The sequence below is a fragment of the Fundulus heteroclitus genome, chromosome 9, assembly GCF_011125445.2.
Source record: "Fundulus heteroclitus isolate FHET01 chromosome 9, MU-UCD_Fhet_4.1, whole genome shotgun sequence".
Lineage (NCBI taxonomy): Eukaryota > Metazoa > Chordata > Actinopteri > Cyprinodontiformes > Fundulidae > Fundulus > Fundulus heteroclitus.
In genome coordinates, this window is record NC_046369.1 from 30,813,255 (window position 1) to 30,828,579 (window position 15,325).

The 15,325-nt window shown below is 38.6% G+C and overlaps 1 protein-coding gene across 2 annotated transcripts in view; it reads right to left on the minus strand.

Moving 5' to 3' along the window:
- The window catches only part of LOC105928838 (protein-glutamine gamma-glutamyltransferase K), a 38,974-nt gene extending 24,662 nt beyond the window's left edge, over nucleotides 1–14,312 (minus strand). The window contains exon 1 of one of the 2 annotated variants that reach the window (XM_036141467.1): nucleotides 12,999–14,312. The gene's annotated coding sequence lies outside the window, so the exon portion shown is untranslated. Of the gene's footprint in view, nucleotides 1–12,994 lie in introns of both variants that reach the window. The other variant, XM_021318450.2, reaches the window with a different exon arrangement.
- Nucleotides 14,313–15,325: the final 1,013 nt, after the last annotated feature.

Genomic DNA, 15,325 nt, shown 5'->3' on the forward strand with positions numbered 1-15,325 from the left:
CCAGTACACGATAGGTAGCTACAGCTCACTGTTGCTGTTTGCTTTTCATAAAACGCAGTTTAAAGGGTATATTTTATGACACAGACAAGGTAATGAAGGAGCTGTAAAATGCATAAAAGGCGTATCTTGTCCCCGCACATCTTGATGCTGGGATGAGCTGAGTTAAACAAAAACCTTATTGAATTATAACTGTGTTGTACCTGCAATACCCCGCGCACATGTTGGGACGTATAAAAAAGTGAAATATTTTTTTATTGCAGTCTCACCCTATCCACCTTATTCCTAGTGGCTGCTGCTGGATGATTGATTATGTTACTTCCTGTAAGATAGCAGCAGCTGCACCAAAGCAGTGGGTTTTGGTTTGTAGGAGATGTATTAAGATCTAAAAAAAAAGGATGTTCCCACATGTTGTTCACGTGTATTCTGTTAATTCACATGTAAAATGGAAGACCGGCAGCTGCGGACAAAATTAGCTCTAAATTGTTGAGCAGAAATTTTGTAATCCGTGACTTCTTGTTTAGCATGAAGTGACACAGAGGCTCAAGACAAGAGAACATGCCATTTAAATAAAGCAGATGCGTGTTGATATTCACGAGTCAGGAAATGACTCCAAGAAGATGTCTCGCCTCACCGACGGCCAGAGCAGCGATCCAAAAGTTTAAAACGGCCAAAAACTGTGACAAATAAGGCTGGACGAGGACTGGAGCTCATCTTGCCGTCACACAGGGTCAGGGTGGCTGTAGCAAAAGGGTGGCATTTTCGATTGCACACCGTAATAACCATTAGACACACACCGGGAGGTTGTTTGGAAGCGAAGGCAGGAAAAAAAAAAGCTTTTTCTGTCCTGCCGTCACAAACACTGATGTGTTGAGTGTGTGAAATTGATCTAGGACTTTAACTGGACCTGTGCGCTCCGGTCAGATGAGACCAAGGTTGAGCTTTTCAGCAGGAAACACTCCAGGTGGTTGGCTGTAAACCAAGAGATGGACATAGTATGGTAAAGTAAAGTATGGTAAAGAGTCTGTGATGCTGTAGGTCCGCTTCCCTTTCAAAGCTTCTGAGAACTTCCTCAGACTGCACGGCATTGTGGGGACTTTGGAATTGAATCGGCTCATTTCTGGAACATATCACCAAATCACAGAAATGGTTAATCGATCACAAAAATCAACCTTCTGTCCAGGAGCATCTCAGTGGCCAGACCTAAATCCTTAATCCCACGGGATGAGTTGAAGAGGAGAGTCTAATAAAAAATAAAAAAAAATCTATAAACAGTTCTTTAACATTTTCAATAACGATGACGATACATGGGAGCATGTATGGGGTGTGGGTTTATTTGTTGTGACTATTGGCTCTAAAGTAGATTTACAGTAGAGCTAATTTGTGTCATTATTGAATTTAATAGTCAAATGAATCTAGTCAAAGGCTTTTTTTTTTACTTTTATGATGCAAGAACTATGCTGGTTTGGGACCTGCTGGACATATTGATGAGGTTCAAACCTGAGCAATGAGGCTGAATCAAACCGACTTTATGGTTTCTTTCTTTGGTACTTGACCCTTTTATAAAGGATTTTAGTGTGTGTCCATCTGTTGGACACAGTTGGGGAAAAGAATAACTCATTACCTTATTATTTCTATTTAATTTTTAACAAATACATCATCATTTATTATTATGATGATGATGTATTTGTTAGGGCAGTTGGTGTGAGAGAAGTCGATGCAGAAAAACAGGGTTAGATGGAGACAGACGACTCGCTGTGGCGTCCCGTGGAAGGGAACAGCCAAAAGAAGATGGATTTGTTACGGTGTAACATAGTAATTTATTAAAATATCTGAAGCAGAGTCAGCTGTAATGGCCAAAACTATGTGGTCAATAAAAAAGGGTTTATAAATGTATGTGCAATTTTTTTCACTTTGATTCGTTCTTTTCACGGTTGCTGACTGGAGCGCATTGTGAAGTTTGTTTCATCTGTAGGCCCCATCCATCAGATTAAGCGGGCGGGTCCAACATAAGTCCAGTCAGTATAATTGGACTTAAGTCGTCTTGCTGTGCAGGTTAACCAATCATACGTCAACCAATTATATGTTTAAATTGTTTTAGAGTACACTGGATAAACATAATGTTAGAATTATTTTTATTATTCTCTACGTGTTTTATTTTTATTTACTATGTTAATTGCATTTATCACATATTTACTCATTATTATTAGAAAGGTTTTAAGGTTTGAGTTTATTCAGATATTAAAGTGTTTTTCAGATGACTAATATCTCTCTGATGTATTATTGTGTTTGTGTTTATTAGTATTGTCATTTATTTACTGGAGCATCTACCATTATTCATCTTACCTCATTCTATGTGTTTCAACTGTCTCTCTTATCATTGCAGAAGGCCTGCAGAGATAGGACTCTTTTCCAAGAGCTGAACTGAACGGTGTGAACGGCGTTGTATTATCTTGAATGTCACATCATTACGGCGTTTTCTAACTTGGGACCTCCCTGAACACAATAAAGAGAGAGGAAGCGCAGGGTGTGTTGTAACTGAGCACATCTCTCAAATAAAACCAAACTAACGTCTATTGTGTTTTCTTCCCTTTGTTGTTTAATGAATGTTTTAGGTGTTTGAACCTGACACATAATGAAATAAATACATAATGAGATCATTTTAATTTCACCGCTAAATTTAAGGTATTTTATTGTTATGTAATTATGCATTGAATTGTTGACACATGCTAATATTTCTGAAGACTGAATTTTTTGTTTATTTGTTATTCATATTTATTCACAATTCATTATTATTATTATTATTATTATTATTATTATTATTATTATTATTATTATTATTATTATTATTATTATTATTATTATTATTATTTACTCTATGTTTTCCTTTAAAATTGCCTGATATTTTCTTAATTTATAATCATTAGGACTGGGTGATATGTACCAAAAATAATATCTCAATATTTTTCCGCTAAATGCCAGTATACAATATTTATGTTTTTTTTTCCATAAAGTAATTATAAAAAGGCATCTCTGAGCATCTCTGAGCTCATCTCGTACCTACCCAATGGTTCTTAAATCCTATGATCTGACTCATTTTCTGATTCTAAATCTTTTATCCTCCAGTGTGATTAATATGAAATATTTTTTTTCTTTCACTCAGACAGTTCCTCTGCTTTATTCCCACAACGCTGATGTGGAGATTTCTGGCTAGCAATTTAATACCATGGAGAATCTCCTCTTTCTTTTATCAGTGTGATGAATTACGGATCCCTGCAATCTGATAAAGAGTTTATTTCAGTTGTGTGTTTTATCTAAACTGGATAAGTGTTCGGTCATTGGTTATTATTGTCGTTTTTTCCACAAGAGATGTAACTTTTTAAAAGAAACCGGTTGATTTACAAATGTAATGCTCGTTAACAGTTCTCATGGCCATGATTATTCCTTCATTGATGGATTATCTTTTGATTTTGGGCTAAAACTGTATTTTCTTGATTCAAAGCCTTTGCTGTCTCTCTGTTTGAAGTTCATATTGTGTATTTTGATTTTTATTTCTGTTATAAACGGTTGGTTCAAGTGCAGATCAGACTCCCACATCTCATGTTTACCTTACAGTTGATTATCAGCTATTAAAACTGTTGACGCTGATGAGAGGGCTATTGGTTTTGTCCACACTGGATCATAAGTCAAAGTATGCACTGTGATATCTGAAAAGTTTTGAGTCTTCAACTGGGCTCTGACTGCATCCTGAATCTAAAACAGAAACAGATGAAAACGGTCATTGCCTCTGTAAACTAAAACAAAGCTTTTAAAGATAACAACTGACTCATTCCTCTGATGTCTTTCGTCCATCCATGCATCATTTGCTGGAACATTATACTTAATCAGGTGACTGTGTCTGCCCTACAGAGAGCTGCGCTCGCTGAAAATTGCTTAGCTAAACGTTGCCTGGTGGCCACCGGAGTTAAATTAAGTCTGCAGGATGGATCTGCTGCACAACACCTGCCTCAGTGCCAAACATCAGAGCTTGCTGAGAAATTCATCAGGGAACGAAGCTGTATCCACAGGCAGCGATTAGTCTCCTCACCGGGTACCTTATGTCCAGAAAATAAAAATGAAACTTCTCAACGCTGCCTCAAACAATCTGTTACGTGAACGCTGAACTGTTTCCTTGAAACAGTGCGTGACGAGGAGGACGAGGACGCACAGCAGCGAAGAGTGAGACTGTGTGACTCAAGATGATATTTGCTTCAGCCCGTCATCCACTGTGGTACGCGGCAACTAAACAGGGCACAGTTTCAGTGGGTCCCAGCGGTCTGTGCCATATCCATATCAGTAAGCAGATTATTGCCATGCTGTCTTGGAAATATGATTTCTTAGCTCTTATTAAAATATTTATGTGTTGGCTGCATGATATAATCAGTGCAAGGCAAGCTTCAACTGCCCCTTTCCTCCAGTCCTGTTTGTGCCATCGGAGAAAGACTGGCTGGTTTGGGACCCACAGATCATAATCTTAAGGATTCCTTTGAATGGTTTACTGTGAGGTGGGAAGCAGCAAGGATGCTAGTCAGCTCCTCCAAGTCCAGCCCCACAGTTCCCGGCCCAAATAAGTTGGACGTTTCCCTCCTGGTCAGGGACGAGTCTTCATTAAATGGAAGATTTTCTTTATTCGAGTTCAAGTTTAGATCATGCATATTGGTAGGATGCGGTTTGGACTGGGACATTGTCTGGATAAGTGCAGATGCTGCTTGGGTCTGCGGTGGTAAAGAAAGAAATGACCTAAAAAGCAACGCCCCTGATTAATCCACCTACTTTCCAAACCTCGCCTTTGGTCATGAGATATGGATCATGACCAACAGAACGACATGGTGGATACGAGTGGGTAGTTTTTCTAGTTTCACTTCAACGAGTTAAGACTATTTTGTGTAGATCCATCTCATAAAATAATTACAGTTTGAAATCTGACTGAACAGAACACCAAAGGGGTGATTGATTGTGCAAAGCATTGTATGTATATATATATATATATATATATATATATATATATATATATATATATATATATATATATATATATACATCCCTGCTGGCCTGGGAACAACTTAGGATCCCTCAAAATCTGTCTGAGTCTTCCAGAAGTGCATTTTTGAGGTCCATCACTGACGTTGGACTACAAGGTCTCACCTGCATTCTATGTTTTAAGGGGGACATATCATGTAAAATCCACATTTTATCCCTTAAATACACTTTGTTGTTTACTTGGAGGGCAGAAAACGCGTTGGAGTGGATCGCTCTGCGACCTGGACGTGGGGTGGGGTGTGAAGTGCCTCCTTCAGATTTAAAGGAACAGCACTAAAACAAGTTGCTCTCAGACAAACCTCAGAACAGGTGTAAAAAAAGTAGCTGTGGGGTAACAATGACAAGGAATTCAGACCACAGCATTGCAGTTCCACTTTATATAGACCACAACTGAAAGGGGTGGAATTAAAATGAATTATATTTCCCCTTTAAGTCAACACAAAGGTGCTCTGTGGGCTGAGTTGAGGATCCTGGCAGACAAGTTCTTGTGCAGGAAACTCGCTCATCCATGTCTTTATGCTCCTTTCTTTGTGTCATGTTGTCAGGTTGAAAATGAGCCACCCCAAAACTGTTCCCATAAAGCTGGGAACATCAACTTGTCCAAAATCTCTATTGTTGTTCATTTTACTAGAATGAAGGGATCCGGCCTAACTCCTGAAAAACAGTCATGATCCTCTTTAGGCCAAACTTTACATTGGACTCAGTGCAGTCAGACCAGTTCTCCTGTTAAGTGCCAAGCCCAGACTTGTCCATTAGATTGCCAGACCGAGAGGCATTGTTCACTCCAAAGTACATGATTACTACTGCTGTACTGTCCATTGGCAGTGAGCTTTACATCAGTGCGTCCAACACTTTGCATTGCACTTGGTGATAAAAGGCTTCAGAGAAAATTTGAAGGCCACGTGAATTTCAGGGGTTTACGGCTGTAAACTGCAGAAAATTGGCAAACTTCTGCCTCTTTTTTACCCCGGTCTGGGATTTTTTGGCATTCCACTTTGTTGCTGTGTTGCCATCATTGCCTATTGCTCCCACATCCTTTCACTGAGTGACCCATTCTACTGGATTATTTGGATAGGAAAAAGATGTAAGTGGAGAACAATAGATTTTAGAAGTTTTATAAATATTCTTTACCGACATGTACAGGGTGAATTTACGCAGGCGAAAGAGCAGAAGACAGATCCATAGAAACCTGCACAGTTTCATGCCTCTTTAGATGCCAAGCTCGAACCTTCATACATGATTTTAGGCAGATAATAGCCTGGGTTCAGTCTGTCGATACGAACCTGTTCGCACTAGCATAAGCTTTAAATCCAGGCGGCATCTTAAACTGTGAAAGGGTGTGGCCTTTCTATACATTTTACTGGAACACATGAGAACACACTCTTTACAGCTACACAACATGCCAGTGAAACAAACAGCAAAGTAGGGGCAGATTTTGACTGGTTGGAAAATGAAGACACTTCACAATTAATCTGAGGAATAAAAATACATTTTCTCTGGTGTTTTGGTTCTTGAATCAGAATCCGAAGAGCAGATCACATCTAAGAAATCATCTTAGAAACTAGAAGCATTCTGGACACAGCACTCAACCTAAACTTTTGTCCTCATGAGATTTCATCTCTAAAAAACCAAAACACCAATAAACCCTTAAATCCCTCTATGTCACAGATGGGTTTGGCCATTTGGTTTTCCTGTAGCACTATCACAGTTTTTCAGCCGTTCCATTGTAAACAGTGTGAGTTCATTTTACCAGTGAAATCCGCACCTTTGGTCTTTCTTACACATGGAGAAAATGAGACATTAAATATCTTAGATCTTGTTCTGCTTTAAATGCAAATTGCATGTGAAAGTAACCCTGCGACCTGTTATGCTGGCAAAACTCCTGCTGTACCACTTAAATGCTGTAAAACTGAATAATGCTCTAAGTTATTATCAACAGGAAACCAGTGGCTGGAAAATTTCGGGGGGAAAAAATAGATAACGTCTCTTCATTAAAATACACTGAAATAGAGGCTTTGAATTATATTTAGTCAGGGGATGATTTTAACGTTGCTTCTGAAATATAGATGTTTTTTTTATTACAAACGCTTTGGATCTTGAAAGTTTCCTTGTAAATTTGTATATTTACAATGTTTACAAAATGATTTATGCCCAATTTGTTGTGTTCATTCTGAGGAGCATGTCCACTGTTAAAACAATGCAGTTGTACCATCATGCTGTGGGGAAGCTGACCTGGGATAGCGGCATTAATGATTTATGAATACTTTTGCAAGCACAGTATATGTTTTCTATAGGTGTTTACAGATTTATCTGGTATTGGTAAACCAGAATTATTTCAATATTGTTTCCTTATTTACGGTTTTAGATGTGGGTGTGCCTCTTTAAATGAGTATTTGCAACACCTTGATGATTGTCTCATTGGCCCTTTTTATTTGGTATATCTGTTCAGCTGGTTGTTAAAATGAATTGTGAATCAGCCCATCACATCGTAGCAACTCAGTGCATTTGGACATTTTTTGACGGGCTGAAGACTACTTAATGAAGTTCACACTAAGCATCAGATTGTGGAAGTAAGATGATTTATGTCACTTTTAATGTGCCGTGGCTGTTGGTGCCACATAAGGCCGGTCCGAGTATTTCAGAAACTGCTGATCTACAAGGATTTTCACAACTACCGTATTTTTCAGACTACAAATAGCACTTTTTTCATAGTTTGGCCAATCCTGCGACTTATAGTCAGGTACGAATTATATATATCATTTTAAGTGGTAATTCATATTGACCGTCTATATTCACAAGAGGGCTCTCTAGGTTTGTGCAAACTATATCCTGCTATTGGAATACTTAACAATTAATTAAAACATTATCTTATTGACAACAAAGACTGAACACGTTTGTTTGTTGTTTCACTGTTTCAGTATGCCTTCATGCAGGGGTCAACCTCCAAGTACGTTCCATGTTGTTCAGCCGCTTTTGGGTGCAGTTGTGTGATTGAAAAAATTGCTTTACCAGATAAAAAATCTGATTAAATGTAATATTCTGTCTTGGTTCCTGTTTATGATTTGGTTAAAGTTGGCTTTTCCCTGCTTTTTGGTTTATTTGTGTTTTAGGTTCTGTCATAGTTGGAGTTCTGTCTTAGTTTTGGTTTGTGTCTTAGTGTGAGTTTTGAGACTTCTTTTACAGTTATTGTTTTTAGTTTGGTTTCTGATCTGGTCTGTTTTGAGCCTCGGCACTGATGTCTGGTCTAACTACTTATTCTGCACACCTGCCTAACTCCACCCCTGCTGCAATCACCTCTCACCGGTTTCACCTGCTTCCACCTCCATATAAACTGCTGAGACCAGACATCAGTGCCAGGTTGTCCTGTTGCGTATGGGTGAGTCTCCTCCTGCAAATTCTGTGTTAGGTTTGCTTTTTGGATTTTTTGACCCCTTTCCCTCCAGAAACCTGAGCCAGTCTGTCCAGTCTGTTCCTGCCTTGTCTGCCCTGCTCGTTTGTTTATTTTTTGTGTCATCTTTTTGTTCAACAGTCTGTTTGGATTTTTTCCCCTATTTTTTGAGTTGGTTATTAAAGAGCTTTTTTTAAGAAACCTCTGCTGGTCTGGTTGAATTCTGGGTCCTTTTCCTCAGATCATTACATTAAAAGTCAAGTTAGTCTTGGATTGTGTGAAATAAATTTCTAAATAAATGCGATTTATAGTCCGATGCAACTTATATGTTTTTTGCCTGTTTATGACTAATGCGACATATATTCCGAACCTATTTATGGTCTGAAAATTATGGTATTTTTGGATTTACAGGGAAAGATTTTGGAAGAAAAAAAACATATATATATATATATATATATACATCCTTGCTGCTGTCCAAGTAGAAAAAAAAATATTTTAAATGAAAAGCAAAAGTACCCCAAAACATCTCATTACATCCAAGGTATGGATAGCAGCTCTAAACACACTCTAAACAGGTTAAAACTTCAAGCAGATGGGCTACAGCAGCAGAGGACTGCTGCCATTTAAGAACAGGAAAGAGACCACAATTCACAAAGGCTCATTGTAGTTGGAGAACAACAGATGAGTAAAACGTTGCCTGATGAGTCTAGATTTCAGCTTCAGTGTTTCGACGGGTTGGTTAGAATCTAGTGTAAACAGGAAAGCTCAGATCCATTCTGCTTTGCAACGCTGGCTTATTTTGGTGTTAGCATAATGGTGGTCGATATTTTTTTGGAACACTTTGGGCTCATTTAGTATCAACTGAGATTTGTGCCACAAGCTGGCTGTGTATTGTCGCTATAGTGTACCCATCTTCTGGTGAATACTTCCAGAAGCATAATGCAACAAGTCACAAAACTTTAAATGATTGTCAACGAGTTTCCAATACATTGGCAACAAGTTTGCTGTACTCCAGTGGCCTCCACTGGCAATCCAAAGGAGGATTGGAAGAAAGGACAATTTCCTTCAATCTGAAACGTGTTGCCGTCGTGTTGGTAGAAAACAAAATGTCAGAGGAATGTTCCTGAAATTTGGTTGTAATCGATGCCTCAAAGACTTCAATTTGCAACCTGCTTCTAGCAAGTTGTTCCTCATAAAGTAGCCATTGACTGTACATCCTTTGGTTTTTGTGCAGATTGACTCTTTGCAATCAGTTTTTTGTGGGGCTGCATGGATTTGAAGAAATGAATGAATAATTTATTTCAGACAATCCAGTGAAATAATGAAATGAAAACACATACAAACATTATGTATAAATAAGAATATATATAATTATATTAAGAATAATATATAACATCATTTTATGTGTATAATTTAATGATTATGTCTGAAAAGGAGTAAGAAGAAGTGAAACTTTAACATAAGTTAAACATGTGAAAAGTGTTTAACTTATGCTGCAAGGGACAAAAAGGAGAAATCAGGATCAGAGATGCAGAAGGAACAATGGCATCCTCTGCCTTATCTGCAGCACTGCAGCCTGCCTATTAGGCTGCAGTGCCTTGTGCAGAGATGATCAGTAGAGACAGACAGATGTACAGATGAAGCGTGATACATTGGTCCGTGACAAGCTTTTGGTGCTGAAAGTGACGCAAGTGACAACCATCATCTGGTGCCAGAAAAACAAAATAAGCCCTAAATACTTGTTCCCTTTCATGGTGTTCCAAAAGCCCCCAAGTTCTTATTGCCGCATCCCTGCTGTTAACAATATTTAGAACATACAGAAATAATTCAACAGCGACGTGATCAGAAATGTTTTTTTTTCTAACTCTGCTGGATCACACAGGATTGAAACTGATTGAAGAATGTGGATGCATGAGGTAAGCATGGCACATTCTTCCTTTATAAAAAAAAACTGATTATTTCCAGGAAATGATATAAGAATGGCTTCTCGACCAGTGACCGTGTGCATCTGTCCTCTGGGGGCTTTGATGGAGTGGGGGCTGCGGGTGGGCGCCTGAATTATAATCATAAGGTCTGCACCGTAAAGGTGGTCTGGGAGTTTAGTGAGCATGGTTGTGTTGGATAATTGTTGGATTCACGTCATGGAAAAAGATAAAAAAAAAAAAAAAAAAACACTTCCCAGAGGTTGGAAATGCCATTACTAAGATCATAAAGATGAGACTTGATAAAGAAAACGTAAAATACAAAAGCATTTATGCACTTCTGCAGTACAAAATGTTTAATTTGCCTACTTGATGACCAGAAGAACACAAAGCCTGGAGCATCTAAAGGAATCCAAAGGAAACAGCCTTGTTCAAAAACACATGAAGGGCAGTGTGATAAAAAAAACCCAGCCAGGTCTTCCTTGATGGTTTAACAAAGCACAGGAGCAGCTGGCTGAATTTCCATGTAAGTAGTGATAATATCATTGAAATTCATTCAACGAGTGGACCTTGTAGCACAAGGACAGTGGCACTGTTTTTAAGTAAAAAAAAAAAACAAAAAGAAAAGAAAAAAGAATCCATAATTCTGCAGTGAATGAGTCACCTGCTCTCAGTCTAATCAAGCTGCATTCACTAAGCCTCCTAAAAACACGGACTGACGGAAGGTCCCAGATATCCTGAATGAAGCCAGCTGCAGTGAAGGTCTAGGAGAAGAACATTCTCCGCAGATCTACATGTGTTCCCTGTTTCCTGCTGCCATTGGCTCTGAAGGACCCTTGAATCATTAAAAGATAAATGGCACTTCTACCACAGCTACCACTGTATACCAGATGTAAACAGAGGTCCACCGCCTCTTTTAAGCCTTCACATTTTGTCCCCTAACAAGCTTTAATGGAACTCTTTGAGATTGCCTTTGAGAGGCCTGGACAAAGCACGGCGTGACTGGAAGGGGAAAATATTGTTTTTACATTTTGTTTTACAAAGGATGAAGTCTGAAAAGTGCGCCAAATTTTACAAGTACAAGAAACTTCAGAGGCGATCAGAAAACGAAGCGAAATATGAGGCAGCTCTGGGAAAACGTTTGTCGCTGCAAAACACCTGAGACTGAATTTGGAGGCTTGCCCTGCAGCAGGACAACGATCCTAAACATGCAGGCAGAGCTACAATGGAACCGTTTAGATCAAAGCCGTTAATTTGTTAGAATGGTCCCATCAAAGTCCAAATGGGAATTTGTGGTAGGAGCTTAAAATTGACGTTTACGGATGACCTAAGTCTGATCTGGCTGATCTTGAGTTATTTTGTAAAGAAGAATGAACAAAACATTTCAGAGGTGAGACGTGCAAAACTAGTGGCCATACCCTTAGACTTGGGGCAGCAATAGTGGCTGTAGGGGACCTTGATTCTGCAGGGCTCAATACAAATACACGCCTCACTTTCATTTTCATCTCAGAAAAAAATATTGAAAAGCAAACGATGTAGAACATTGTTTCACACTTCCCAAATATTGACCAATTTGTGTTTCTCCATCCCATTAAATTCCAATAATAGGCAGTTTTTGGTAGTGATGAGACCAAAATGTGGAAAAGTTCAAACTGGACGAATCTTCAAGGCAGTTATGTTAACTAAAGGCAAGGCAAGGCAAATTTATTTATATAGCACAATTCAGTACAGAGAGAATGCAAAGTGCTTTACATGATTAAAATATAGGAAAATAAAACAGAATAAAAGCAAGTAGGGATAGAATGTAGAAACAAAAAAGAACATTAAAAAAAGTAGAACAGAGTAACTAGAACAGTCAAAGGCAATTTTAAACAAATGTGTTTTTAATTTGATTTAAAGGAACTCCGGCTTTTTCGCACTTTTACAGTTTTCTGGACGTTTGTTCCAGATCAGTGGAGCATAGGAACTAAATGCTGCTTCTCCATGTTTGGTTCTGGTTCTAGGTATGCAGAGCAGGCTAGAGCCAGAAGACCTTAGTGGTCTGGCCTCTCAATTCTGAGATGAAGATTAAGTTTTGTTCTCTCAACACCATCTGTTGCGCTGATGTTAATAAAAGTCAGATTACGTATCCTGCACAAGGGTGCTGATGCGCATTCCTCATGCACTCATGATCCACTGCCTTGAGGAAACATTTATTGCAATCACAAAGAGGCCACAACTGAATAAAGAGCATGCAGAGGGTCCTTCTGAAACTATCTTTCCATCTGGCTGGGGCTTATCAAGCAAAATCCAGTTTGAAATATACTCTGTGTCTGTTTACACCAATTTGAATGAAGGTTGAGAATTCATTTTAGAAAATCACATCAAATCAAACAAAAATGCGATGTCAAACAAAAAAGAGACACCAGGATATATACAAAATGTACAAAAATGTACAGTGAATGTTTCATTTAGAAGAAAAACAAAAGTTACACCGGCTGTGAAATTTACTTTTAAGGGTAGAAGAGACTCTAAATGAGTCTGAACCAACTCAGCAATAGATCTTTGGTAAAACATAGAATTAAATAAAAGTTTAGGAACAAAGCTCAACAAAAACAGAGAAACTCACTCAGTTCAGTCGGCGCAGAAACGTAACAAAGCAGACCCGAGGAACAGCTTTTCTGCTTGCTGTGAACCTTGCTTTAGGTCAGGAACTCCTTTAAATACTTGGCTGCACTGTGAGGACACACCCTCCTGGCACGGAGACTCAGGCGGTTCCAAAAGTAACATTAGAAATCACTCAGGAATGGTCGCAAGCAACCACCAATAGTTCATAAGAACACAAACACAATGGGACGTAAAACCCTGTTTGCATTCGTTGATGACAGACCACAAAGTAAGTCAGTATCTTCAGATCCTTTTTGAATTAAAAGTCCACAATAAATTCAAATATGAGCATCGTTTCCCGTTTTTAACAATAATGCTGCATGTTGTATAATGCTTCCATTAAAAACTCAAATTAATTTGACTTCATGTGTCTGCCTACTGTCACAGCAGCTTTCATCTTTTAGCCGTCAATGATTATAATTAATACGTGTAATTGTAAGTAAAATCAATTTTCATTTGTGAATGCAGCCATTAGGGAAGATTTCTACCAACAACATAAGCTTTGCTGGATGAAGGTAATATTAAAGCTGACAGTGATGAAGCTGCTGAATGGAAGGAGATCGTCATTAAGGTAATTGTTCCTTCTACTGCGCCGCCCAAAATGGGCCATTCTTCACACCTCTGGCTGCTATGCCCACGTATTAGTCACCGACTGGGTTCAGATTTCCTGGAAGGGAGTGGACATCCTCATATTTGATACAATACTGACTGGTTCCATCGATTTTTTTTTTAACTATATAATAGATCAATCTCTAACAAAAACAGAGCTATTGTGTCAAGGTGTTTTTTTTTTCTTTAGCAAATGTTGGGTTTTTTGCTCAGCAGTGGGTTTGGCCTTAAACTCAACCAGTGACGGCATCTTACTGAGTCATAAACTCTGACTTTGACAGAGAAAGTGAGGCCTGAGGGGCTTCAGATGGCCTTCTGGGTTCTTTTGCGACCTTCTGGATGGCTCGGCGATCCGGTCTGGGAGTAATTACGGTGAGCCGGCCGCTACTGGGAACATTCATCGCTGTTCCAAGGTTTCTCCATTCATGGATATTGGATCTCACTCTATAGTTTGCTGGAGTCCTAAAGCCCTAAAAAAGGCTTTGTAACTCTTTCTAGACTGTAAGATATCAGTGATCTTATTTGTCATCTGTTCTTAAGTTTCTTTATGAGGGCATTTGCAGTTGCTTTTTGAGATATTTTAGCCTACTTCATGCTGTGAGGCAGGTTCAGGACCATTTTGGTTTGCATATTTTAAGATGACAAAACAAAACAAAAAGAAAAATCGAAGAAACCCAGAAGGGAGTATATTATGTAGTGGGCAAGTCAGACTGACCCGTGATTCTGACTCGGCATTATGGACAAAAAAAAAACTTTATCTGAATGTTTATCTGAACTACAGTTTGACATAAAACTATGTAAGCTATTGTAAGTTGAATTCTTTGTATATGTCAAACCTTTGAACGCCTTGTGACGGACTGGCGACGGGGCGAGGTATTGCCTTTCCTCTCCATGACCCAGCCAGGACCGAGTGGAGAAATTGGGATAGAAGCCTTTGAATTAATTTTACTTTGATATTAGGATAATTCAGAAAGATTTCAAATCCTGTCTGTGGTGAAGCAAACACTTAACTCTTTTAAATCTAAAAAACAAAAAAATAAATTATGTTTTATTTTTATTTTTGCCATTTATAGCATGAGTTCATCTCCTAAGCAGACCTTTACTTTTACACTGCTGGAACAGAGAAAACGTATTACCAGACAGTCCCAGTCCCGTTTCCGTGTAATTTATTTCAAAAGTGAATAGCAACATTCAAAACATTTCTGATGATCCGTGTTTAACCTGAAGTCGATGCATTATGTCTTAATCTCTGTAATCAGATTATGTTGTTTCATGTTGAGTCAAAAGGTGTGCCACGTTGTTTTGAATAGGACACTCCCAAGCAGCAGGTTTTCTCTAAAGCAGTTCTGCGTGAAAAAATGCTCTGACAGTATAAAAAATAAAAATTGGATGTGTCGCAACATTGAATTCCTTCCAGTAAAAAGGTAAACAAAAAAAAAACAATGACAGTGTTGCGATATGATGGCAGACTATATGACACACCACGAGGCACGCCTTTTTTTACAACTGATGGCAAACAGGCATTACATCTAATGTCATTTTCCAAGATTCTGCAATCTGCTTGAAATGGTGACATTATTTTAGTAGTAAACTGTAAGCGCTTCTATAGTACAAGGCCTCATAGACGTATTCACATGATCCTTCTCACCATTTGTCACTTTACAACCACAAACTTCAATGTGTT